The sequence below is a fragment of the Notamacropus eugenii genome, chromosome 4, assembly GCF_028372415.1.
Source record: "Notamacropus eugenii isolate mMacEug1 chromosome 4, mMacEug1.pri_v2, whole genome shotgun sequence".
Lineage (NCBI taxonomy): Eukaryota > Metazoa > Chordata > Mammalia > Diprotodontia > Macropodidae > Notamacropus > Notamacropus eugenii.
Window position 1 is genome coordinate 93,954,227 of NC_092875.1, and position 25,135 is coordinate 93,979,361.

The 25,135-nt window shown below is 40.4% G+C and overlaps 1 protein-coding gene across 3 annotated transcripts in view; it reads right to left on the bottom strand.

The window, feature by feature from the left end:
- LOC140500393 (maestro heat-like repeat family member 5) overlaps nt 1–25,135 on the bottom strand; it is a 193,782-nt gene that overhangs the window by 32,459 nt on the left and 136,188 nt on the right. The window contains exon 35 of one of the 3 annotated variants that reach the window (XM_072602918.1): nt 17,538–22,255. The exons of the other annotated variants lie outside the window; for them this stretch is intronic. The gene's annotated coding sequence lies outside the window, so the exon portion shown is untranslated. Of the gene's footprint in view, nt 1–17,537; nt 22,256–25,135 lie in introns of those variants that run through there. 3 annotated transcript variants of the gene reach the window in all.

Here is a 25,135-nt window from a genome sequence, read left to right on the forward strand (position 1 = left end):
AAAGAGGGGAGAGAGACAACAAAATAGACAATAGAATCAGGAAGTAAGATATGAAAAATGGTGTGGATATTGAATAGACATAGATGCCCAGTTGAAAGTGATCACTCTGTTCTGAAATGTTTCCTAGCACTTTGTCTAGATCTTTTTTTTTTGCTACAACCACCCTCACTTCTATAAAACGTAGTTATTCATTCATGTTGTATCTCCTAACTCGTCATTTCTGCTTGCTGTGACTCAGGCCCTGATAAATGGCTATACCACATGGATAGATGGATGGTAGATAGATAGGTGGATAGAGGTATGGATAGATGATTAGATGGATAAAAAGATAGATGTAGATATATACCTATGCATATACATAAAGCAGCTAGGTGGTGTAGTGGATGGAACACCAGGGCAGGAGTCAGGAGGACCTGAGTTCAAATCTCACCTCAGACACTTTGCACTCACTAGCTGTGTGACTTTGGGCACATCATTTAATTACAATTTCTTCATCCTGGGATTATAGGATGTAGGATGGCGCTAGGCCCATAGCAGTGTAAGAAAGGCATTACATAGTGGCTAAAGAGCCCCTGGGTGTCTTGGACTCAAGAAGACTTGTTTTCAAGTCTCACTTTCAACAGACACGACTTTGACCTGGGCAAATCATTTAACCCTATTTGCCTCAGTGTCTTAATTTGTAATATGAACAGGAGAAGGAAATGCCAACCCACTCCAGTATCTTTACCAAGAAAACCCTAAGTGGGATCACAAAGAGTTAGATACATCTGAAATGAATGAACAACAACAGGTTTGAAAGAAAAGAATAATGAGCACTGATTTAAACAATAGCTAGCATTTATACTTTGCACTTTAAGGCCCATAAAACACTTTACATATTGTGAATTGATCTCAACAAAACAACCCTGCTAGACAGGTATGGCTTATTTTCATCCCTTTTTTACAGAAAGGGAAACTGAGACTGAGATGTGGACTGACATTGTCCAATCCCTCTCCTTGCTCGTATTCTCCAATTAGAGGATAATCACAAAAATATGGAGAGAAAACACTAGGGAAAGCTACTTGGGCTGTTCTATTGGGGTTGGGGTCATGTTTCCCCTTCCAGTAAGGGACAGGTTAAAAACAGACATTTGAAAGTGTTGTCATAAAACTCACTGAAGAAAGAAGGGTATGGGGGGGGGGGCGGAGCCAAGATGGCGGGGTAGAAAGACGCACATACACATAGCTCCGAACCCACAACCCACAGAACGGCTACAGGGGAGTAATTCATGGCAAATTCTGCACCCAGAGGCCACGGAATATTGGAGCGAGGGAGATTTCTGTTCCGGAGGGACCTGCAAACCTCTCGCGGGGGGTCCTTCGCGCTGCGGACTGGGCGCCAGGACTGGGAGCAGAGGGCAGCCCTGCCGCAGCCACGGCACCGAGAGGAAAAGATCCGAGCGGGCTTCAGGGATGGGATCTCCAGCGGCCACGGGAGTCCCTCCACCCACAGAGGGACCTGCAAACCTCTCGCAAAAGGTCCATCGAGCTGCAGACGCGGAGCCCAGCCCAGCCCGGACCTGCTGCGGCCACGGCACCAAGAGAAACAGACCCGAGCAGGCTTCAGGGACAGGATGTCCAGCAGCCGCACAAGTCCCTCAGCCCACAGGTGACGGGGGTCGGTGAGAGAGTCTCTTTGGCGGGTCGAGAGGGGAGTGGGGTGCCCCCATGATTTGGGCCCCCCGGGAGGTAGAAGCTGAGAGGTGGCTGCAGACAGGGGCTCCCCAAGCGGGCGGGAGCCTGAATCCATTGTGGAAGGTCTGTGCATAAACCCCCTGAGGGAACTGAGCCTGAGAGGCGGCCCTGCCCCAACCTGACCACCTGAACATAATCTCATACTGAATAGCAGCCCTGCCCCCGCCAAAAGCCCTAAGGCGGGAAGCAGCATTTGAATCTCAGTCCCCAAACGCTGGCTGGGAGGATCAGGAGGTGAGGTGGGTGTGAGAAGAATATTCAGAGGTCAAGTCACTGGCTGGGAAAATGCCCAGAAAAGGGAAAAGAAATAAGACTATTGAAGCCTACTTTCTTGGAGAACAGGCATTTCCTCCCTTCCTTTCTGATGAGGAAGAACAATGCTTACCATCAGGCAAAGACACAGAAATCAAGGCTTCTGTGTCCCAGCCCACCCAATGGGCTCAGGCCATGGAAGAGTTCAAAAAGAATGTTGAAAATCAAGTTAGAGAGGTGGAGGAAAAACTGGGAAGAGAAATGAGAGAGATGAAAGAAAAGCATGAAAAGCAGATCAGCTCCCTGCTAAAGAAGACCCAAAAAAATGTTGAAGAAATTAACACCTTGAAAACTAGCCTAACTCAATTGGCAAAAGAGGCTCAAAAAGCCAATGAGAAGAAGAATGCTTTCAAAAGCAGAATTAGCCAAATGGAAAAAGAGATTCAAAAGCTCACTGAAGAAAATAGTTCTTTCAAAACGAGAATGGCACAGATGGAGGCTAAGGACTTTGCGAGAAAGCATGATATCACAGAACAAAGAGAGAAGAATGGAAAAATGGAAGATAATGTGAAATATCTCATTGGAAAAACAACTGACCTGGAAAATAGATTCAGGAGAGACAATTTAAAAATTTTGGGACTACCTGAAAGCCATGATCAAAAGAAGAGCCTAGACATCATCTTCCATGAAATTATCAAGGAAAACTGCCCTGAGATTCTAGAACCAGAGGGCAAAATAAATATTCAAGGAATCCACAGAACACCGCATGAAAGAGATCCAAAAAGAGAAACTCATAGGAACATTGTGGCCAAATTCCAGAGTTCCCAGGTCAAGGAGAAAATATTGCAAGCAGCTAGAAAGAAACAATTCGAGTATTGTGGAAATACAATCAGGATAACACAAGATCTAGCAGCCTCTACATTAAGGGATCGAAGGGCATGGAATAGGATATTTCAGAAGTCAAAGGAACTAGTACTAAAACTAAGAATCACCTACCCAGCAAAACTGAGTATAATACTTCAGGGGAAAAAATGGTCTTTCAATGAAATAGAGGATTTTCAAGCATTCTTGATGAAAAGACCAGAGCTGAAAAGAAAATTTGACTTTCAAACACAAGAGTGAAGAGAACCATGAAAAGGTGAACAGCAAAGAGAAGTCATAAGGGACTTACTAAAGTTGAACTGTTTACATTCCTACACGGAAAGACCATATTTGTAACTCTTGAAACATTTCAGTATCTGGGTACTGGGTGGGAGTACACACACACACATGCGCACACACACACATACATAGAGACAGAGTGCACAGAGTGAATTGAAGAGGATGGGATCATATCTTTAAAAAAAAAATGAAATCAAGCACTGAGAGAGAAATATATTGGGAGGAGAAAGGGAGAAATTGAATGGGGCAAATTATCTCTCATAAAAGAGGCAAGCAAAAGACTCATTAGTGGAGAGATAAAGAGGGGAGGTGAGAGAAAAACATGAAGTCTACTCTCATCACATTCCACTAAAGGAAAGAGTAAAATGCACACGCATTTTGGTAGGAAAACCTATCTCACAATACAGGAAAGTGGGGGACAAGGGGACAAGCAGGGGTGGGGGGCATGACAGAAGGGAGGGCATGGGGAGGAGAATGCAATTCGAGGTCGACACTCATGGGGAGGGATAGGATCAAAAGAGAATAGAAGTAATGGGGGACAGGATAGGATGGAGGGAAATATAGTTAGTCCTATACAACACAACTATTATGGAAGTCATTTGCAAAACTACACAGATTTGGCCTATATTGAATTGCTTGCCTTCCAAAGGGAAGGGGTGGAGAGGGAGGGAGCTAAAGAAGTTGGAACTCAAAGTGTTAGGATCAACTGTAATGTTCTTACCACTAGGAAATAAGAAATACAGGTAAAGGGGTAAAGAAAGCTATCTGGCCCTACAGGACAAAAGAGAAGATGGAGACAAGGGCAGAGAGGGATGATAGAAGAGAGAGTAGATTGGTCACAGGGGCAATTAGAATGCTTGGTGTTTGGGGGGGAGGGGAGAAAAGGGGAGAAAATTTGTAACCCAAAATTTTGTGAAAATGAATGTTAAAAGTTAAATTTTTAAAAAAAGCCATAAAATAAAAAAAAAAAGACCAGAGATGTTGCAAACCCAAAAAAAATAAAAATAATAATAATAATAATAATAATAAAAGAAGGGTATGAGAATCTGAGTATTCAAACAGGGGAGAGAGACACCAAAATACTCAATAGAATCAGGAAATAAGATATGAAAAATGTTGTGGGTATTGAATAGACATAGATGCTCAGCGGAAAGTGATCACTCCATTCTCAAATATTTCCTAGCACTTTGTGTGGATGTCTTTTTTCTACTATCACTCTCAATCTCAGCTAGAACATGCTGGGGTCTGGGTGCAAGAGGATAGAGAGGGAGATAAAGGTTTTTGGTCACAAGGGGCTTCAAATCCTATACTACTGGTGCTATTACCCGTTAATTCATAGACTACTGAACTAGAAGTGACATAGAATCTTTCTAAATCACCAGTATTTTCATTGGTCAAATTAAGTTCAGAGAGTAAGAATGATTTCCCCAAAGCCATATAGGTGATAGGTTGAGTAGATCCTGGTGTAATGAAGTCATTAACTGTACTCTTAAATAACTGTAATAATAGAAAGAAGGTGGAGGAGAATGACTCTCACACATCATGGTGTGTTTCCTCACTAAGCCCAAAACATAGCAGGGAGATACTATGTGGCTCAATGTATCCAAGATTGCCTATGACCTTAAAGGTAGTCACTGTGACCTCATCAGCATTGTCATAACAACCAGACTCAAACTAAAGGGAAACAGCTTCACAGTCAACTGATTCTGTCGTTATAACTCTTGAGTGAACAAATGTTATGAAATAAGACATGCTTAACTGTTCGAACCCATACATTGACATTCGCAGCGTTTTGTAATATATCCTATTCGGCTTTGGCAAGAAGGCACCCCAAAGAGAGTGCCATTGTCTGTTGACTCTTCCTGTGAAGACACAGTCCCCCTTGCCTCTGAATGTCTGATGAAAACAGGTAAATCTTCCTCTTCTTGGTATACTTCTCCACCAACTGATATTGAAAGAAGGGAGAGAGGCACTTAAGTAGTCTATAGAATCAGGAAGTAAGATGTGAAAAATGTTGTGGATATTGAAGACATAGATGCCCAGGTGAAAGTGATCACTCCATTCTTAAATCCTCTCTAGCACTTTATCTTGATCTCTTTTTTACTACTGCCACTATCACTTCCCTTGCTCGTAGTTATTCATCCACATTGTGTCTACTAACCCTAGTCATTTCTCCATGCTGTATCTCAGGCCCTGCTAGATGGCTACACCACATGGATAGATGGATAGATGGAAGGCTGAATGGATAGATGAATGGATGAAGGGATGGATGGATGGATGGATACATTGACAGATGATAAGATTGATAAAAAGATAGATGTAGATATATATATATATATATATATATATATATATATATATATATATACGTACATACAAGGGGCAGCTGGATGGTGCAGTGGATAGAGCACCAGGGCAGCAGTCAGGAGAACCTGAGTTCAAATCACACCTCAAACATTTGACACTCACCAGCTGTGTGACCTTGGAAAACTCACTTAACCCAGATTCCCTCATCCTTTGTCATCTCCCATCAACCTGATGAATATCTGATCAATGAATTCAGATGGCTGCGGAGGAGAAGTGAGGCTGGTGATCTGCACAGCCCTCACTCACTCAAAACATACTCCAGTGAAGCAATGGCATTATTTCTCTGATGGCATGGTCTTCTTTGGCAACGAAGGAAACACACACACACACACACACACACACACACACACATAGGAATAATACATATATACATGCATTTATATAGATACACACATATATACATATATGAGTATATTATATATGTATATATATATATATGTATATGGCATGCTGATCTATGAAAAATGCACCTAACTTCTACTTATTTATCCCAACTCCAACAATAGTGCTCCTATTTTGTTGTCAGAAAGATTGTTGGATATGAAGTTCCCACCTCTTTTTCCTAATGTTAAGGAGAGTGGAGACTTCAGGAGAGGGAGAAAAAGACAGCTGGAACATGCTGGGATCTGGAAGCTAGTGGATAGGGAGGTCAAGGTTTTGGTCACAAGGGTCTGCAAATCTTATACTACTGGTACTACTACTCATTTAATCATAAATTACTGAACTAATGGCGACATATAATTCTTCTAAATCGCCTATATTTTCATTTGTTAAAATAGCTTCAGAGGCCCAAGGCCATATAGGTGAGAGGTTGAGCAGATCTCGGTGTAATGAAGTCACTAACTGTACCCTTACATAACAGTAACAGTAGAAAGGAGGTGGAGGAGAATGACCTTCACACATAATGGTGTGGTTCCTCACAAAGCTCAAAACATAGTAGGGAGATACTATGTGGCTCAATGTACCCAAGATTCTCTTTGACCTTAAAGGTCGTCACTGTGACCTCATCAGCGTTGTCATAACAATCAGACTCAAAAGGGGAACAGCTTCAAAGTCAACTGAATCTCTCTTAAATAAGACAGGCTTAACTGTTCGACCCCATACATTGACATTTGCATCATCTTGTAATATATCCTCCTCGGCTTTGGCAAGAAGGCATCCCAAAGAGAGTGCTATTCTCTCTTTACTCTTGCTGTGAGGACACAGTCCCCCTTGCCTCTGCGTGTCTGACAAAAACAGGTAAATCTTCCTCTGCTTGGTATACTTCTCCACTAACTGATATTCATAGAGAGGAGAGAGACACCACAATAGTCAATAGAATCAGCAAGTAAGATATGAAAAATGTTGTGAATATTGAATAGACATAGATGTCCACGTGAAAGTAATCACTCCATTCTTAAACTTTTCTAGCTTTTGTCTGCAACTATTTTTTGATATTATCACTCTCACTTCCATTGGACAGAGCTGTTGAGTTCCCCAAACATCTTATGCCTGCATGAGATCTTTCTTCCAGGGACAAATGAATGAGGCAGGAGCAAGGATGGTATGCACTCCGTTTATTCTAAGCTAGCTCAGAGTTTAAATAGGCATTCTACTTCCATGCATGCAAGAAGCTAGCTTGTGTACACTGTGTGCTGAGCTGACATGCTTGACTGTTGTTGCTCTTGCTCAATATAATTGTGAAGGTCGGTTATTGCATAAGGGTGGTCCATCACATAAGTCATGCAAGGACATGATGTGTTAAGAGATTTCTCCTGAGGACACCATGACCCTGATAACCTGATAGTTCCAAACCCCTTACAATTCCCCCTTTTTGTTTTCAAGATGAGATTTCCAGAGAACTTGTGTGTTATGATCTAGCCTCTTAACCACACCTTTTAAGACCAAGCATGCAAGCTTAACAATAAATGGTAGGATACATAAAAGAACTAATAGGCACATAATAAAAGCAATTCCAGAATGAGCTGTATAACTGAAAATAGATGGAATAGATAAATGTTTAAAGAAATCTATAGTATTTTGTTCAGTTATATCGGGAGTTAAATCTTGATCTGCTGTGTCTTACATAGCTCGGGCAAGCTTATATAAATCCTCAATTTCCAGGGTCATATCCTGATTATCAATAACCCCATTCAAATGGTTTTTGATCCTTTGCCAATCATAATCTGACTAATTATACAGGTTGTTTGACACACATAGGAAGGTCCATAGATAATCACATACCAATCATTGATGAAATTCCAACCTATCCATCTCATCACCAACTTCTCCAATAGCACCTCTTAATTCCTTTAACATTGTATAAAAGTCCATTTTGTGCCAACTCTTCCATGAAGTTAGCTTGTACTCTTTCATTCTGTACTGTGGATACTGACATAGCCAAAGATAATGAGGATGTAATCAATGACATCAGTAAAGATATTCCTAAGATTACACAACTAATACATCTTTTAACCCTTGGTCCCACCCCAATCTCTATCTTCTGCTCTAATTCCCAGAAAATATGATCTGTTCTGAATCAATACCAACCCTTAGTCTTTACTGGCATAAGTACATATCTTTGTTGTGTTACAATGAACACTACACTGGAGGTTTTATAATCTATACACTCTGAAACCTCGCAGCTGAAGCAGGTGATGTTATAAATGTCCTTCTTAGTCCCTTGTAAGGTACCATTAACACTTTTTACAATAGTAACATTTTCCTTTTGTCCCCACATAAACGCATATTGTCCCCCCAAATATACTTGAGCTGTATAAATGTGGTTAGCTAACACCCCATTTGTCCTGTTCTTTTCAAAATAGGACATGGATCCTCGAACTGTCGCAAAAATCTTCCACGCCCCTGACATTGTTTTTCCATTGATCGTTGTCCAGTGTTGTGTTGGAAATCCCTGTGTCTCAGAATCATTCCTATCCTTCATAGTGGTATCATGCCAAGATTGTAATACATAACCTGAAATATTCAATGTCTGTCCCTCATTAGTATCACAGTCAATGAAGTTTGGCCAATGATATCCATGTATGATGGGTACAGTGATGGGGTGACACTCAAAAAATTGAGATTATAGATATGTCTGAATCTAGGATACACATAACTGGTCAGTGAATAGTAAATGTCATTATGACCCAGTACATAGACAGTTCAGTACATAGCTGGCAGTTGAGTTCTTTAGGTGCAGCTGACTACTACAGGAGGAAGGGAGATAATGGGTGTTGCTAGGGCAGCTGTGTCCTTGAGGGAGAAACTGCCTGAGTTAGTATTTTGAGGCTAGAGAGAAATATGATTTTTAAATGTGATTTTAGCATTAGGGCCCAAGTATATGCACCCAAACAACCCATCAATCCCCCCTTTTAAATAGATGAAACCCAGATATTTTGGGGGTAAGGGACGAAGGTCTGGGTTTCTGCAATTGCTTCCTGCTGAGAGTGGACATAGAGCTGTCCCTGTCTCACAGGGTCCTGACATTGGAGAGATCTGTAGCTAGTGTGACGCCAGGTCCAGAGGGTGATGGGTCATGGACAGTGGGTCATATAAAGCCAGAACGGTCATCTTTAAAGTGGAAGACACTCAACCTGGAGGAGACAAATCTGGCAAGGAGATTAAGCAAATAAAGGCTAAAAAATGACCAGAAGGGGTTAAACCTGGTAGTTACATCATTTTTCTATCTTCTGAAAATACTTCACCACACTTTCTCCACATACTGAAACCCTTCTGGAAGAAAAACTTTTAGAAATGAAGTTGTGAGTACATTCACACATGAATTTCAACTGTTGCTTATCAAAACAGCAAGATCTTTTCTGCTTCATAGATCATTACATATTAATTTTACCAATACCTTATCTTGAAAATGAAAATTTTAGTTGGTTTGGTTGGAAACGCTTCTTCCAGAAATATATCTTCTTCCTTTAAAACAGTTTAAATTTTATCCTGATTTTGAGAGTCACTAAACATTTATAAAGAAAATTAGTTGAAACCTTTTAAAATGATTGTTTTCTTTTCACTTTGAAACAAGAATAAACCTTATAAAAGTAACATTCATTAAAATTTTCTTGGTACAACGATGTCCTCAAGTAATATGAATTCCTAAAGTATTTGAACAAACCAAATTCTTAATTATTACAGAATTCCTAGATATCACAAAATGCTTTATTAAAAGTGCATAGTAGAATCTCACATTAGTAACAGTAAGAGACTGATTACAGAAAAAAAATTACTGCTTTTAAAATCCTTTTAAACAATGGGGACATCCTAAAATGATTCTCGTCACTTACATAAATTTCTGAACATGTTCCAATTTCAGATAAAAATAATATTAAGTTTTCCAGTAAGATTACACAAAAGGGCTCACCTGTAATACTGACTACTTGTAATTGATCATAGAGTTTGCTATAGAAGAAAAAAGTAGGGACATGTGATATAGCAAATATGACAGGATAAAACATCTTTGACTCTGCTTGAATTCAGAGAGAAGTGAAATTTTCCAATCATGCAGTATCTCTATTATAGCCAGACTCAGGAATAGTCAGATGAGAAACATTTCTTTTTAAAAAGACACAATGGGGAAACTGACCAGGAGGATCCCATCCTAGAATGAGTCCAGAACTGTCCTCTTGGTATTTCCTTTCCAGGTACAAACTTCACCTGTTAACAGTGAAGGATCACATTCCCTCTGAATAACTTGTGGTAGTTCTCTCATATGCTGATTTAATGCAAATAACTATACCCAAATTCAAACCTAAACAAAAATATTTATGGTCCCAAATCCTTTTACCTTAAACATCAAATTTCACTAATCATAACTTAAAGCCAAATACAGCTATTTGTATTCCCATGGAGTTGCAATAAGCAATGAAGATTAACAGGACTCACACACATAAGGGAGTCCATCAAAGATCCTTCCTTCTCAAATTTAAAACTTGTCCTGATATAAAAGTCAAATGTTAAAAATCTTTTCTATCTATTACAACTTTTAAGCAAGTCCCATTCATTTTTTATGAATTATATAAGCCAAACAAATTTCTTTCTTAAGACTGATGACCTTGTCCACATGGGAAAGGGGCCTTGGCAGTTTTATAAAATAAAAGGAATTGGCATGGATCCCATGCCTGCCAACCCCCAAACATACAGGAGGACTGTTCTGAATGCGCAGAACCAGTCTAAATAAAATTTTTACTCAGTTTCTTTCTTTCCACACACAATGAGCCATTGACAATGTTAGGTTTTAGCATTAAAGCAGTAACTTCAAAAACTTAGTTAACAATCTTATAACTTTTATAAATGATAACCAAATTGTTTTAGCTGTAACTTCTTTAACAGGCAAAGGTGAAAATACCTGATTTTCTAAATGGCAATTACAAAACATTATAAGATAAGGTTAGTAGGACTGATAAAATTTTAAATAACATAAGTTGCTTTACACAATTTTTCCAGCATCTTTTAGTTTCAACAAAATTCACATTACAAATTGCTTTCTCTAACACCACTTCTGGATTACAGAGTAAAATAAAAATCTTAATGGTTCTAACTTTTACTCAAGAAAATTTCACTAGAGAAAAAGCTGTGAAACTGCAAGTAGAAGTGAGGGAGACTCTGGAACAAGGTCCAGTGGCACCTAGTCCCCTCCTTTCCACTTGGGAGTTCAAAGCTTTATCTCTGAGGTGTCTTTTAATTCATTTTCAGATTTATGCATTTTCCCAATTTGCCTTATTGTCAAATAATACAACAAATTCTGAGCTGTCTTAAACATCCAATTAGGAGTGATATGTTTCACTTAAAATATGACCGGAATAATTACCTTTTAGTTGTATCCTGTTACACAAAAACTTTTCTCTTTTAGAAGAGGCATGAGATAATTAAGATGCTAGTCAATCTGCCTCTCTGATATGAGGGGAAAAATTTCCCCGATTTCTTCTTGTCTTTCTCTCCACCTTCACAACCTGGCCAGGGTTAGAAGGCAGAAAGAAAGAGAGAATTTTACCAACAATTTTCCAATAATTTTCAAAACTTCTATGCTTTCTAAGGACTTCATACCCATGTTGCTCTCCTAGTGGGCTTTGATTAAAGCCCCTTTAAAACTTCACATATTATTTCCTTGTATTTCTTATGTAAAACTGCATTTAGCAATCATATAAACTAAATAATATAAGATTAGTTTCTCTCTTTCTCTCTCCCATTCTTCTCCCTGATGCTGCAGTCATCAGAGAGAAGGGAGGAGGGGGAGGGAAAGAGATAACATTCCAAATTCCAGCTACAATGGAGCCAGCCATAATGCCGTAATAACTCACAAACACACGCACACAGAACATGTAAAGATAGAACACATATGCAGACAATTTTTTAAAAAATCCAAAAACTGAAAAAAAAATTGTCAGAAATTCTCTGCACAAATTATACTTTTGGCTTACTTTCTATCACTGTGTTCCAAACATAATACCAATGTTAGCATCATTTCCAAAAGTATTCCTTCTCCTCTTTAATTAAAACAGGCCGTATGGGAAGATTGAGTGTGTAAAAAGGACCCACTATAAAATTTCCCTTTGAAAACAAGCGCTTTCTTGCAGTGAGCGCTCCCCCTAAAGGCGAGCAAAGTCGCTTCACAGTTGTGCAGTAGCCGGGCTGACAGAAGGCAGTGTCTGCGCGACCATCCCCCGCTGAGTTTGAGGGGCCCGGGAGGATGGGTGCCAAGGGGAGTTTAAACGGAATTCTAAGGCCCAGTGACCTGTTTTTTTACACTTTGGGCAAGGTGATTTTGGCCTTTGGGCCGCTGTCCTTTGTGGGGTCGGTCTCCCTGGTTCCTTTTTGAAGTGTCCTAGCTTCCCATATTTCAAACAAGCTCCTTTTATGTTTCTTCCTGCCATGTATCCTCTAGACATGTATTCCTGGTGTATTTCTGCTGCGAAAACAGTAGACCCTACTCTCTCACATATTTGTATCATGTCCTCAATTGTCGGATTTTTTTGGTAGCCCTAACATTGCTTTTTTACATTCTGCCTTGCAGTTAGTTTGAACAATCCGCTGTGTTACTATCTCCGCCTCTTCTACAGGTCCCATAGTTCTAGCAACTGCCTCTTGTACTCTGGCTAGAAAATCCACAAAAGGTTTCCCATTCTTTTGTCTGATTTGAGTGAAAGGCTCTACATTTTGTCCTGCCACAGTAACTCCTTCGTATGCCTTCTCGACACATTGAGCAATTCTCTCATATATTTCTATGGGAAAATTAATTTGTGTATTATCTGTACTAAATTCCCCTGTGCCCAATATCTGTTGGAAATATCTCTGAGAATTTTCTGCATCCTGATGATGTGTTACTGACATCTGTCGACAAGCCTCAGCATACAACGCCTCCCATTGTACTGCTTGTCTGGGGGTCAATAAAGCCTGAATGGCAAGTTTGCAGTCACTAGGAGTGAGTACGTAAGTCATCAGTGATTTCAACTGTAATTTCACAAAGGGAGATTTTAAGCCGAAAGTAGTTAGGGTCTTCTTTATCTCTTTGATCAGAATGGGTTGTACTGCCTCATGAGAACGAGTGCCGTCCTCTGTCTGTAACACAGACATAACTAGACCGTCCTCACGCTTTCTTTCTTGTCTATTTCTCTCTGTCATCTGTTGGTACCCATTAGTTGGTGCTGGGGGTGCGGAGGGCAGCACTTCTTGCCATAATCCACTAGGTGGTGGTGTCATCTCTGTTTTCTTAACTTCCTCTTCAATGTTCTGCTCACAAGAGTGCGGTTCTACTTCCTTATTTTCTAACTTTCTCATTAGCATTCCTAAACTTGTAACCATACTGGCTAACTTGCCCACTTTTTGAGAAAGTTCATGTATTTCTCCTTTTTCCTCTGAGTATTCTCTAAGGGAAGGGTAAATGTTGTTAGTTACTGTCTCCTCTGTGGGTGGCGTGTCGGCCCTCGAGGGGCATTGTGTGCAAGTTTGAGTTTGAGCCTCAAAAGCACGCCTTTCAGTTAAGCAGAGCGGGTCTGTGAGCCCCGTCTTAACCTGACTGTAAATGATGAAAGTTTCTATAGGGACCTCCTCAGGCCTTTCTCTATGAAGTTCTGAAAGTTGCTCCCCTACCACCTTCCCTGATGCTACGTCACAAGAAGGATTATCAACCAGCCACCAGCAGGCTTTATACCCGGTTTCCAAAAATTCTGAAATCTGCGACGGGCGTACTGAGCAGCCCTGCATTTTTAGGATCTTACGTATGATTCCTTTTGTGAAGTGACTAGGTGTTGCCCTATGATAAGTTGTGTTAAAACGACGTTTACACAACTTACCACAGAAGAATTGTTCCAAAAAATCAGTTTGCCCCAGGTGCTTCCCGCTGCCTGTGAAACAATGAGTGACGGTCCTTCTTGCGGCTGCTCGATCCAGGTGCGCGCTTCCTGGAGCTGTCCGCTCCTCCAACTCTGGAACCGAGTGTCTTTTAGAGGAGCCCCACATTAGAAGCCAAAATGTTGAGTTCCCCAAAGATCTTATGCCTGAGTAAGATGTTTCCTCCGGGAGGAATCAATGAGGAGGGAGCAAGAATGGTATGCACTCCATTTATTCTCAGCTAGCTCAGAGTACACATAGGCATTCTACTTCCATGCATGCAAGAAGCTCTTCTACACTGTGTGCTGAGCTGATGTGCTTGGCTGTTGTTGCTCTTGCTGAAGAAAATTGTGAAGATCGGTTATTGCATAAGGGTGGCCCATCACATAAGTCACGCAAAGACATGACGTCAAGAGATTTCTCCCAAGGACACCATGACCCTGATAACCTGAGAGTTCCAAACGCCTTACACTCCACCTCCTTTCTACTGTTACTGTTATGTAAGAGTATAGTTAGTGACTTCATTACCGAGGATCTGCTCAACCTATCACCTATATGGCCTTGGACAAATCATTCTTACTCTCTGTAGATATTTTGACAAATGAAAATACAGGTGATTTAGAAAAATTCTATGTCCCCACTAGTTCAGTAATCTATGATTAAATGGGTAGTAGTACCAGTAGTATAAGATTTGCAGACCCTTGTGACCAAAAACCTTGAATTCCCTATCCTCTCACGTCCAGACACCTGAGTGCTCTAGCTGTCTTTTTCTCCATGTCCTGAAGTCTCTACTCTCATTTTGATCAGGAAAAAGAGGTGGGAGCTTCCTATCGAACAATCTTTCGACAACAGAAATAGGAGCACTATTGTTGAGGATGGGATAAATAACTATGTTAGGTGCATTTTTCATATTCCAGCATGTGATATATATATATACATATATTTTTAAATATTTATATGTATATACCTATATAATATACTCATATATGTATATATATGTCTATCTATATATCAGCTTGTATATATGTATTATGCATATATATGTGTGTGTGTGTGTTTTTCCTTTGTTGCCAAAGAAGACCATGCCATCAGAGAAATAATGCCACGACTTCACTGGAGTATGTATTGCAAGTGAGGGCTGTGCAAGTCACCAGCCTCACTTCTCCTCCAGAGCCATCTGAATCCATTGATGGGATATTCATCAGGATGATGGGAGATGACAAAGGATGAGGGAATTTGAGTTAAGTGAGTTTCACAAGGTTACACAGGTAGTAAGTGTCAAGTGTTTGAGGTGGGATTTGAACTCAGGTCCTCCTAACTTCTGCCCTGGTGCTTTATCCCCTGCACCACTTAGCTGCCCCTTGAATGTGTGTATGACTATATCTACATCTATCTTTTTATTTATCAATCAAATCACCTATCTATCCGTCCATCCCTCCCTGCCTCCATCCATCCACCCATCCTTCAATCTAGGCATCTATCCATGTGGTGTCACCATCTAGCAGGGCCTGAGACAGAGCATGGAGAAATGACCAGGATTAGGATATACAAGATGAACGAATAACTACGTCCAATGGAAGTGAGAGTGATAGTATCAAAAAATAGATGCAAAGTGCTAAGAAAGGTTTAAGAATGGAGTGATCATTTTCACCTGGGCATCGATGTCTATTCAGTATCCACAACATTTTTCACATCTTTCCTCCTGATTCTCTTGACTATGGTGGTGTCTCTCTCCCCTCTTTGACTATCAGTTGGTGGAGACATATACCAGGCAGACGAGGATTTATGTGTTTTCATCAGACCTAGAGACACAAGGGGACTGTGTCCTCACAGCAAGAGTCAAAAGAGAATGGCACTCTCTTTGGGATACCTTCTTGCCAAAGCCGAGGAGGATATATTACAAGATGTCGCAAATGTCAGTGTATGGGGTCGAAGAGTTAAGACTGTCTTATTTAATAACATTTGTTCACTCAAGAGTTATAAAGAAATATTCAGTTGACTGCAAAGCCATTCCCCTTTGGTTTGACTCTGGTTGTCATGACAACACTGATGAGGTCACAGTGACAACCTTTAAGGTGAAAGAGAATCTTGGGTACATTGAGTCACATAGTGTCTCCCTACTATGTTTTGAGCTTTGTGAGGAACCACACCATTATGTGTGAGGGTCATTCTCCTCCATCTTCTTTCCATTATTACTGTTATGTAAGGGTACAATTAATGACTTTGTTAAACTAGGATCTGCTCAACATATCACCTATATGGGCTTGGGCAAACCATTCTTAATCTCTGAAGCTAATTTGACAAATGAAAATACAGGTGATTTACAAAAATCCTATGTCACCTCTAGTTCAGTAGTTGAAGGAATATTTCATATCCCTTGAATAAAGTAAGTTCACTCTGTCCTTTTGGTGACCTCTCAAGGAACATAATGTGCGCGAGTCGCCTATGTATTAATGTTTTGGGAACTAGCCACTCCCGGAACACATAGATAATACTTGGAGGATCTGGCTAGTCCTCCCAGTATATGATTAATTAGCTTATATCTTGTGGCCCCCGTATGATATGTCCTTGACGAACAAACACCTGCATTCCCATGGCCATGTGCCTGACTAGCTTGGAACAGTGTGCGGAGCCGTTGGCAAAAAGCCTTCTTTGTCTAGGTCCCTATAAACTCCCCTCGCTTAGTGCAAGTCCTCGGAATCTCACCCATGGAGAGGACACTCTGCCTGGGACCTCTTTGCTCCCAATTCAGACCCTGAACGCTGTATCCTGGGATTCCCCAGCTGATGCAATTCAGGTGTTGGTGCTCCTCGAATTGGTGATGTTTTTCTATTTCCTCTTACATCTATATTAATATTGCCATAATTATATTAGTATTAGGCTATATTAATTATTTCTGCTGTAGCTCTAAACTGTTCATGCATTTGCCTTTTCTGTAAATCAATAAAATATCCAGCTTCTTCTCCTCAAATGTGTCTTATTGTAGGTGCGAATCTGAACCATAAATTTCCTTAATCATACATAATTGGACGAATCCAAACCCCTTTTGAAATCACAATACAGTAGTCTACGAAAAAGTAGGTAGTAGCACCTGCAGTATAGGGTTTGAAGCCAAAAACCTTGAACTACCTATCCTCTGGCATCCATATCCCAGCATGCTCCAACTGTCTTTTTCTCCCTGTCCTGAAGTCTCCACTCTCCCTTAGATTAGGAAAGAGAGGTGGGAGCTTCCTATTTAACAATCTTTCTGACAACACAAATAGGAGCACTATTGATGGGGGTGGGGTAAATAATTATTAGTTAGATTCATTTTTCATAGAACATCATGCCATACATATATATATATTTATACACTTACATAATATATATAATATACTCATATGTGTATATATGTGTGTATCTATATATCTGCATGTATATATGTATTATTCATATGTGTGTGTTTTTCCTTCGTTGCCAAAGACCATGCCATCAGAGAAATAATGACATGACTTCACTGGAGTTTGTTTTGAATGAGTGAGGGTTGTGCAGGTCACCAGCCTCACTTCTCCCCCAGAGTCATCTGAATCCATTGATCAGATCTTCATCAAGATGACTGGAGATGACTCAGGATGAGGCAATTGGGATTAAGTGACTTGCTGAAGATCATGCAGCTAGTAAGTCTCAAGTGTCTGAGGTGGGACTTGATGTCAGGTCCTCCTGACTCCTGCCCTGGTGCTCTATCCACTGCACCACCTAGCTGCACCCTTGTATGTGTGTATGTATATATCTACATCTATCTTTTTATCAATTTAATCATCTATCTGTCCATCCTTCCATCCATTCATCCATTCATCCATCCATCCATCCATCAATCTAGCAATGTGATGTAGCCATCTAGCAGGGCCTGAGACATGGCAAGGGGTAAGGACCTTGGTTAGGAGACACAGAATGAATGAATAACTAAGTCCAACAGAAGTGAGTGTGATAGTAGCAAAAAAGAGAATTGGACAAAATGCTAGGGAACATTTGAGAATGGAATGATCAGTTTCAGCTGAGCAAGTAGGTATCTTCAATATTCACATTTTTCATATCTTACTTCTTGATTCTAGTGACTACTTTGGCGTCTCTCCCCTCTTTGAATACTGAGATATTCATGCCCTTCTTTCTTCAGTGACTTTTCATGACATCGCTCTCAGATATCAGTCTTTATCTTCTCCCTTCTGGGAGGGGAGACATGACCCCCCATTCCCAGAATAGCAGGCCAAGTAACTTTCCCTAGGGTTTTCTCTCCATATTTTCTTGGTCATCCTGTAATCACAGCAAGTAGACTGACTGTACACTTGCATTAGCATAGGTACCTCAAACTCTACATGTTCCAGCTAGGTGGTATCATAGCTGAATAATGAACCTGAAGTCAATAGAACCCGAACTCTACAGAAATAATGTCACTCCACCTCTCAGCCTCAGATTACCCTTGTGTAAAAGGGGAATGGTAATAACCCTTACCTCCCTTATAGGGTTGTTTTGTAGAGATCAAGTCACAATATGTAAAGTGTTTTGTAAGAAGTGCTAAGTATAAATGCTACTTATTGTCTAGAACAGTGCTCATTATTCTTTTCTTGCAAACCTGTTGTTTTCATTCACTTCAGGTATGTCCAACTCTTTGTTTTCCCAGCTAGGGTTTTCTTGGTAAAGAGACTTGAGTGGGTTGCCATTTCCTTCTCCTGTTCATTTTACAGATTAGAAAACTAAGCCAAAAAGGGATAAACGGTTTGCCCAGGTCAAAGTCGTGCCTGTTGAAAGTGAGACTTGAAGTCTTCTTGCATCCAAGGCATTCAGGGCACTCTTCAGCCATTATGGTTTCCTCTGCTCTAAGCCTAGTGCAGTCCTACATTCTATAATCCCATGAACTTGGCACTTCAGACATTGTTTTATGCTGACAGTAAATTTCTGTAGGAACACTCTTTTCATAGAGCAGTTTGGATACTCTAGGGTGATGGAGAATCAATTAGAAGGTTGTTGGAGGAAGTTCTAGAAATCATAAGAGGCTGGGGCACTACAGACTTTAATATGTGCCTCCCTTCACAATCTTGTAGGATCTACCATGTTTTTTGGTTTTTGGTTTTTGGTTTTTTTGGTTGTCAATAGTAGGGAGTGAGGGGAGGGAGTGATATCAGTTGGTGGAGAAGCATACCAAGCAGAGGAAGATTTACCTGTTTTCGTCAGACACACTGTTGGAGGGCGGAATGTGTCCTCACAGCAAAAGTCAAAAGAGAGGGCACTCTCCTTAGGATGTCTTATTGCCAAAGCTGAAGAGGTATATTATCAGAAGACGTCGTGAAAGTCAGTGTGTGGGGTCAGACAGCTAAGCCTGTATTATCTAATAACAATTTTTCCCTCAAGAGTTATAAAGACGGATTCAGTTGACTGCAAAGCTCTTTCCCTTTTGTTTGAGTCTGGTTGCTATGGCAACACTGAAGAGGTCACTATGATGACCTTTAAGGTCAAAGTGAATCTCAGGTACATTGAGCCACATAGTATCTCCCTACCGTGTTTTGTGCTGTGTGAGGAACCACCCCATTATGTGTAAGGGTCATTCCCCTCCACCCTCTTTCCACTATTATTGTTATGTAAAGATGCAGGTAGTGACTTCATCACACCAGGTTCTGCTCAACCTATCATCCATATGGCCTTGGGGAAAGCATTCTTACTCTTTGATCCTAATTTGACAAATGAAAATACAGGTGATTTAAATAAATTCTACATCACCTCTAGTTCGGTAGTCTTTGAATAAGTAGGTAGTAGTACCTGCAGTGTAAGATTTGAAGCCCCTTGTGACCCAAAACCTTGAACTCCCTATGTTCTGGCATCGAGACCCCAGTGTATCCCAGCTGGCTTTTTCTCCCTGTCCTGAAGTTCCCACTCTCCTTAGGTTAGAAAAAAGAGGTGGGAGCTTACTATCCAAAAATCTGTCTGACAACACAAATAGTAGTACTATCAATGGGGGTGGAGGAAATAAGTATAAATTAGGTGAATTTTTCGTAGAAGAACATGCCTTGTATATATATCCATATATACATTTAAACTTATATAAACCCTTATGTGTGTATATATGTATGTATATGCATGTATATATGTATGATATATGTATGTGCTTTTTTTATCCTTCATCGCTGAAGAAGACCATTCCATGAGAGAAATAATGGCATTGCTTCACTTGTGTTTGTTTTGAGTGGAGGAAGGCTGTGCAAATCACCAGGCTCAGCTCTCATCCAGAGCCATCTGAATCCAGTGATCAGATATTCTTCAGGATGACTGGAGATGACTCAGGATGAGGCAATCAAGGTTAAGTGACTTGCCCAAGGTCATACAGGTAGTGAGTGTCAAGTGTCTGAGGTGAGATTTGAAGTCAGGTCCTCCCGACCCCTGTCCTGTACCAACAACTGCCCCATGTATGTGTGTAGGTGTTTATCTATATCTATCTTTTTATTTATTCATGTAATCATCTATCTATCCATCCATCCATTCACCCATACCTCCATCCTTCCATCTATCCATCTATCCATGTGCTGTAGCCATCTAGGAGGACCTGAGACACAGCAAGGAGAAATAACCTGGGTTAGGAGATATAACATGAATGATTTTGACTCAGGATTAAAGTCACACACACACACACACACACACACACACACACACACATATATATATATATGGATGCCTGGAAATGACCCAGGATGAGGCAATTGTCATTAAAGAACATGTTGATGATCACACAGCTAGTGAGTGTCAAGTGTCTGAGGTGAGATTCAAACACAGGTCCTTCTGACTCCTTCCCTGGTGCTCTATCCACAACACCAGCCTGTGTCCCTTGTATGTTTTTATGTATATATCTACATCTATCTTTTTATTTATCCATCTAATCATCTATCACTCCATCTATCTATCCATGCATCCACCCACGTATCTATTATATATCTATCCATGTGGTGTAGCCATCTGTCAAGGCCTGAGACACAGGAAGGAGAAATGACCTGGGTTAAAAGAGACAGCATCAATGAATGACTATGTATGTGACAGTGATATTAGCAAAAAAAGATCCAGACAAAGTGCTGGGAAGATTTCAGAATGGAGTGGTCACTTTCAGCTGGGTATCTATGTCTACTCAATATCGACAACATTTTTCATTTCTTACTTCGGGATTCTGTTGACTACTTTGGTGTTTTTTGTGCACTCAGATACTCATACCGTTCTTTCTTCAGTGAGATATCATGACATCACTCTCAGATATCAGTCTTTACCCTTTCCCTTACTGGAAGGGGAGACATGACCTCCCACTTCCAGTAGAGCAACCCAGGAACTTTCCCTAGGTTTTTCTCTCCATATTTTCTTGATGATCCTATCACACCAGCATGTAGACTGATTGGACACTTGCATTTTCCACTGGTGGTGGTGTATCTGAATAATGAACTTGAAGTCAATAGGATCCGAATTCTACAGAAACAGTATCAGTCCACCTCTTAGCCTCAGTTTCCCCTTTTGTAAAAGGCAGGTGATAATACCCCCTACCTCCCTTGCAGGGTTGTTTTGTGGAGATCAAAGCACAATATGTAAAATGTATTATAAGCCTTAAAGTGCTAAATATTAATGCTAGATATTGTCTAAAACAGTGCTCATTATTCTTTTCTTTCAAACCTGTTGTTGTTCATTCACTGCAGATGTGTCCAAGTCTTTCTGATCTGGCTTAGGGCTTTCTTGGTAAAGATACTGGAATGGATTGCCATTTCCTTCTCCTGTTCATTTTACAGATGAGGAAACTGAGGTAAATAGGGTTAAATGATTTGCCCAGGTCAGCGTTGTGTCTATTGAATAAGAGCATTGAAAACAACTCTTCTTGAGTCCAAGACATCCAGAGGCTCTTCAGCCACTATGGTATGCCATGGTTTCCTCTGCTATGAGCTTAATGCAGTCCCAAGTCCTATGATCCCATGAACTTGTCACTTCAGATATAGTTTTACAATGATAGCTAGTAAATCTCTGTAGGAACTTCTTTTCATAGAGTAGTTTGAATACTCTAGGGTGATGAAGAATCAACTAGAGGGTTGTTGGAGGATGTTCAAGAAATGAGAAGAGGCTGGGGCACTACAGACATTGATAGGTGCCTCCTTTCACAATCTTGTAAGGTCTACTATTTTTTTTTTTTTGGTCCCCAATATTACGGCGTCAGGGGAGGGAATGATGTCAGTTAGAGGATAAGCATAGCAATCAGAGAAATATTTATCTGTTTTGGTCAGTCCTGCTGTGGGAGGGGGGAATGTGTCCTCACAGTATGAGTCAAAAGGAAACTGCACTTTCATTGGAATGCCGTCTTGCCAAAGCTGAAGAGGATAGATTAGAAGACATTGCGAATGTCAGTGTATTGGGTCGAACAGCCAGAAATTATTATCTAAAAACACAAGAGTTATAAAGACAGATTCAGTTTTCTATAAAGTTCTTCCCCTTTTGTTTGAGTGTGGTTGCTATGACAATGCTGATGAGGTCACAGTGACGACATTTAAGTTCTAAGGGAATCTTGGGTACATTGAGCCACATACTATCTCCCTACTATGTTTTGAGATTTGTGAGGAACCACTCAATTATCTGTAAGGGTCATTTTCTTCCATCTTCTTTCTCTTATTACTGTTATATAAGGGTACAGTTAATGACTTCATTACACAAAGATCTGCTCAACCTATCACCTATATGGGCTTGGGCAAATCACTCTTACTTTCTGAAGCTAATTTGACAAATGAAAATACAGGTGATTTAGATAAATTCTATGTCACCGATAGTTCAGTAGTCTATATATAAGTACTTCCTAATCTAGTTCCTCCAGGGCAATAACCTTGGGGTGCACCTGCAAGGTTACCATGTTCTCATCCTTGAATATCAAGAAGTGGGATGGTGAGCCAATTTTCCTGATAATATCAGCCCTCATGTCAGTACAAATCTCAAGTAAAACCTGGACAATACCTCACATTCTGGACTCGGTCTGTACTGGCCCTCTACATATCTCTACAGCTCAGTATAAGCACAGTCATTCATAGCTTTCTATAAGAGCAGCTTAGAGGGGGTACATGTCCATCTATGAAAAGAATAAGAACTGCACTAGCTTTGTCCTAGTTTGTTCTCCAGGACATCTTGCTTACTTAGTCTACCAGGGTAGTTATACCATGTCCTTCTTAGGAGGGAAAGGAGCATTGGGAAGGAAATAGAAACAGAGTGGGGGAGGAGAGGTCAGAGGTTCCTTTGAACCTAGTTTTTCCTTTTAAATAAAAAAAAAGCAAGTAATTAAACAAAAACAATTTGGGAATAAGGATTGGGACACCTAACATATTGGGATACTTAACATATCGGGAGATCTAAAATATAGGGAGACCCAACATATCAGAGACCTAATATATCAGGAAACCTAACATATCGGGAGACATAACATAATAGGAGACCTAACATATAGGGAGACCTAAAAGATCGAGAGACCTAATATATCGACAGATCTCACAAATCAGGAGACCTAACATATTGGGAGACCTAACTTATAGAGGCAGGAGGAGGGTCTTGTGGGATAGGCAAGGTATTAGATCTGTTCATCCTTTTGGATATTTCATCGAAGTGGTTGAGGTACATGGTGGTAAAGTCTGATCTGGATCTTGCTTTAGTTTTTCCAGACCTCAAAGTGAGGAAAGCCCAGTAAGAGTTTTCCTGCCTTTGCCTTTACCCAGGGACCCACCCAAGCCATTTCCATGATCCTGGGCCCTGGATCTCTAGTCTCTTGCTCCCTGGGGCAAGGGCGAGGGTGGAATGCAACTGGCATTCAAAGAAAGACAAAAAGCCCCTTCCCTCCCCACCCAAGTTCAACCCATGTGTGTACACATACAGACATACACACATATACAGATATACACGCATATAGATGCATGTATGTATATGTGTATGTGTGTGTGTGTATATATATATATATATATAAATATGTGTGTGTGTGTGTTATGTGTGTGTATGCACACATATCTCCCCTCTACCCTCCAACCCATTTTAGGCAAGGGAGTAGGCTCAGTCTCAGAGCCACTAGTAGGCTGAAGCAGGGTCAAAGGGCAGCAGGGAAAGGGAAAGAGAATAGTGTCATCCTTTACAGTTGGGGTAAGGCCTTAATTCAATCACAGAATGGTAGAGCTGGAAGAGGTCACCAGTATAATTTGTAAGCCTATAGAGCTTTAGGGCCTTCCTTACATAGTATTTTTCTCACATGGCAAGGGGGTAGCCAGTACAAGTGCTGCTTTTCCCATTTTACCAGTTAGGTACAATTAGGAAGTGTTTAACAAATATTTGTTGAATTGAAGTGAACTATACAGATATATAGCTCATGTTCTCATGGTACTTCAAAGGTATATAAAGTACTGCCCTCACAACTATCTCCTGAGGTGATCAATGCATAATTACTTTAATTTTATGGATGAGAAAACTGAGACTTAGACGGGTAAAATAACTAACCAAAAGTCTCACAACTGAGCAGGTAATGGAGCTGAGATTTGAACCCAGGCATCTCAATTTCAAATTCACAACATTAAGGACTGGAAAAGACCTTAGAACGTAGAATGTCAGAACATAGACTATTTGAGCTACTGGGTACCTTAGAAAATGGGATGTTAGAACATAGAACGAACACTAGAGACAGAAGAAAACTTAGAACTCAGAAATTCAGAACATAAAACAGTAGAGAAGATACCTTAGAACACAGAAAGCTAGAACACAGAATGTTCTGGTCAGCAGGGACTTCAGAACATAGAATGTTAGGACATAGAGCATTAGAGATAGAACTTAGAGAATTAGAACACAATGTTTGAGCTGGCAGGTACCTTAGAACACAGGATGTCACATCATAGAACACTGGAGATGAAAGAGACCTTAGAACTTAGAAAGTGAGAACACAGAATGTTTGAGCTGGCAGGGACCTTAGAACATGGGATATTAGGACATAGAACACAAGTGATGGCAGAGATCTTAGAATTTAAAGACTATTAGAATATAGAATCTTAGAATTGGAAGGAACTGTAGAGTACAGAATGAAGAATATTAAAGCTATTCCTTATTAGTCATTTAGTTTCAATGCATCGTTTTACAGAGAAAGAAATTAAGACTTAGAGAGGAGCAACACATTTTCCCAAGGTCACCTAGAGAGATTTAGTGCCAGAGTCATGCCTAGGACTCAAGTTGAGTTGTTTTATACCTTTCAAAGCCTGTCCACTAGTTCTATTAGTTTACCAGAACATCCATCCCTTTGAAGTAGTTA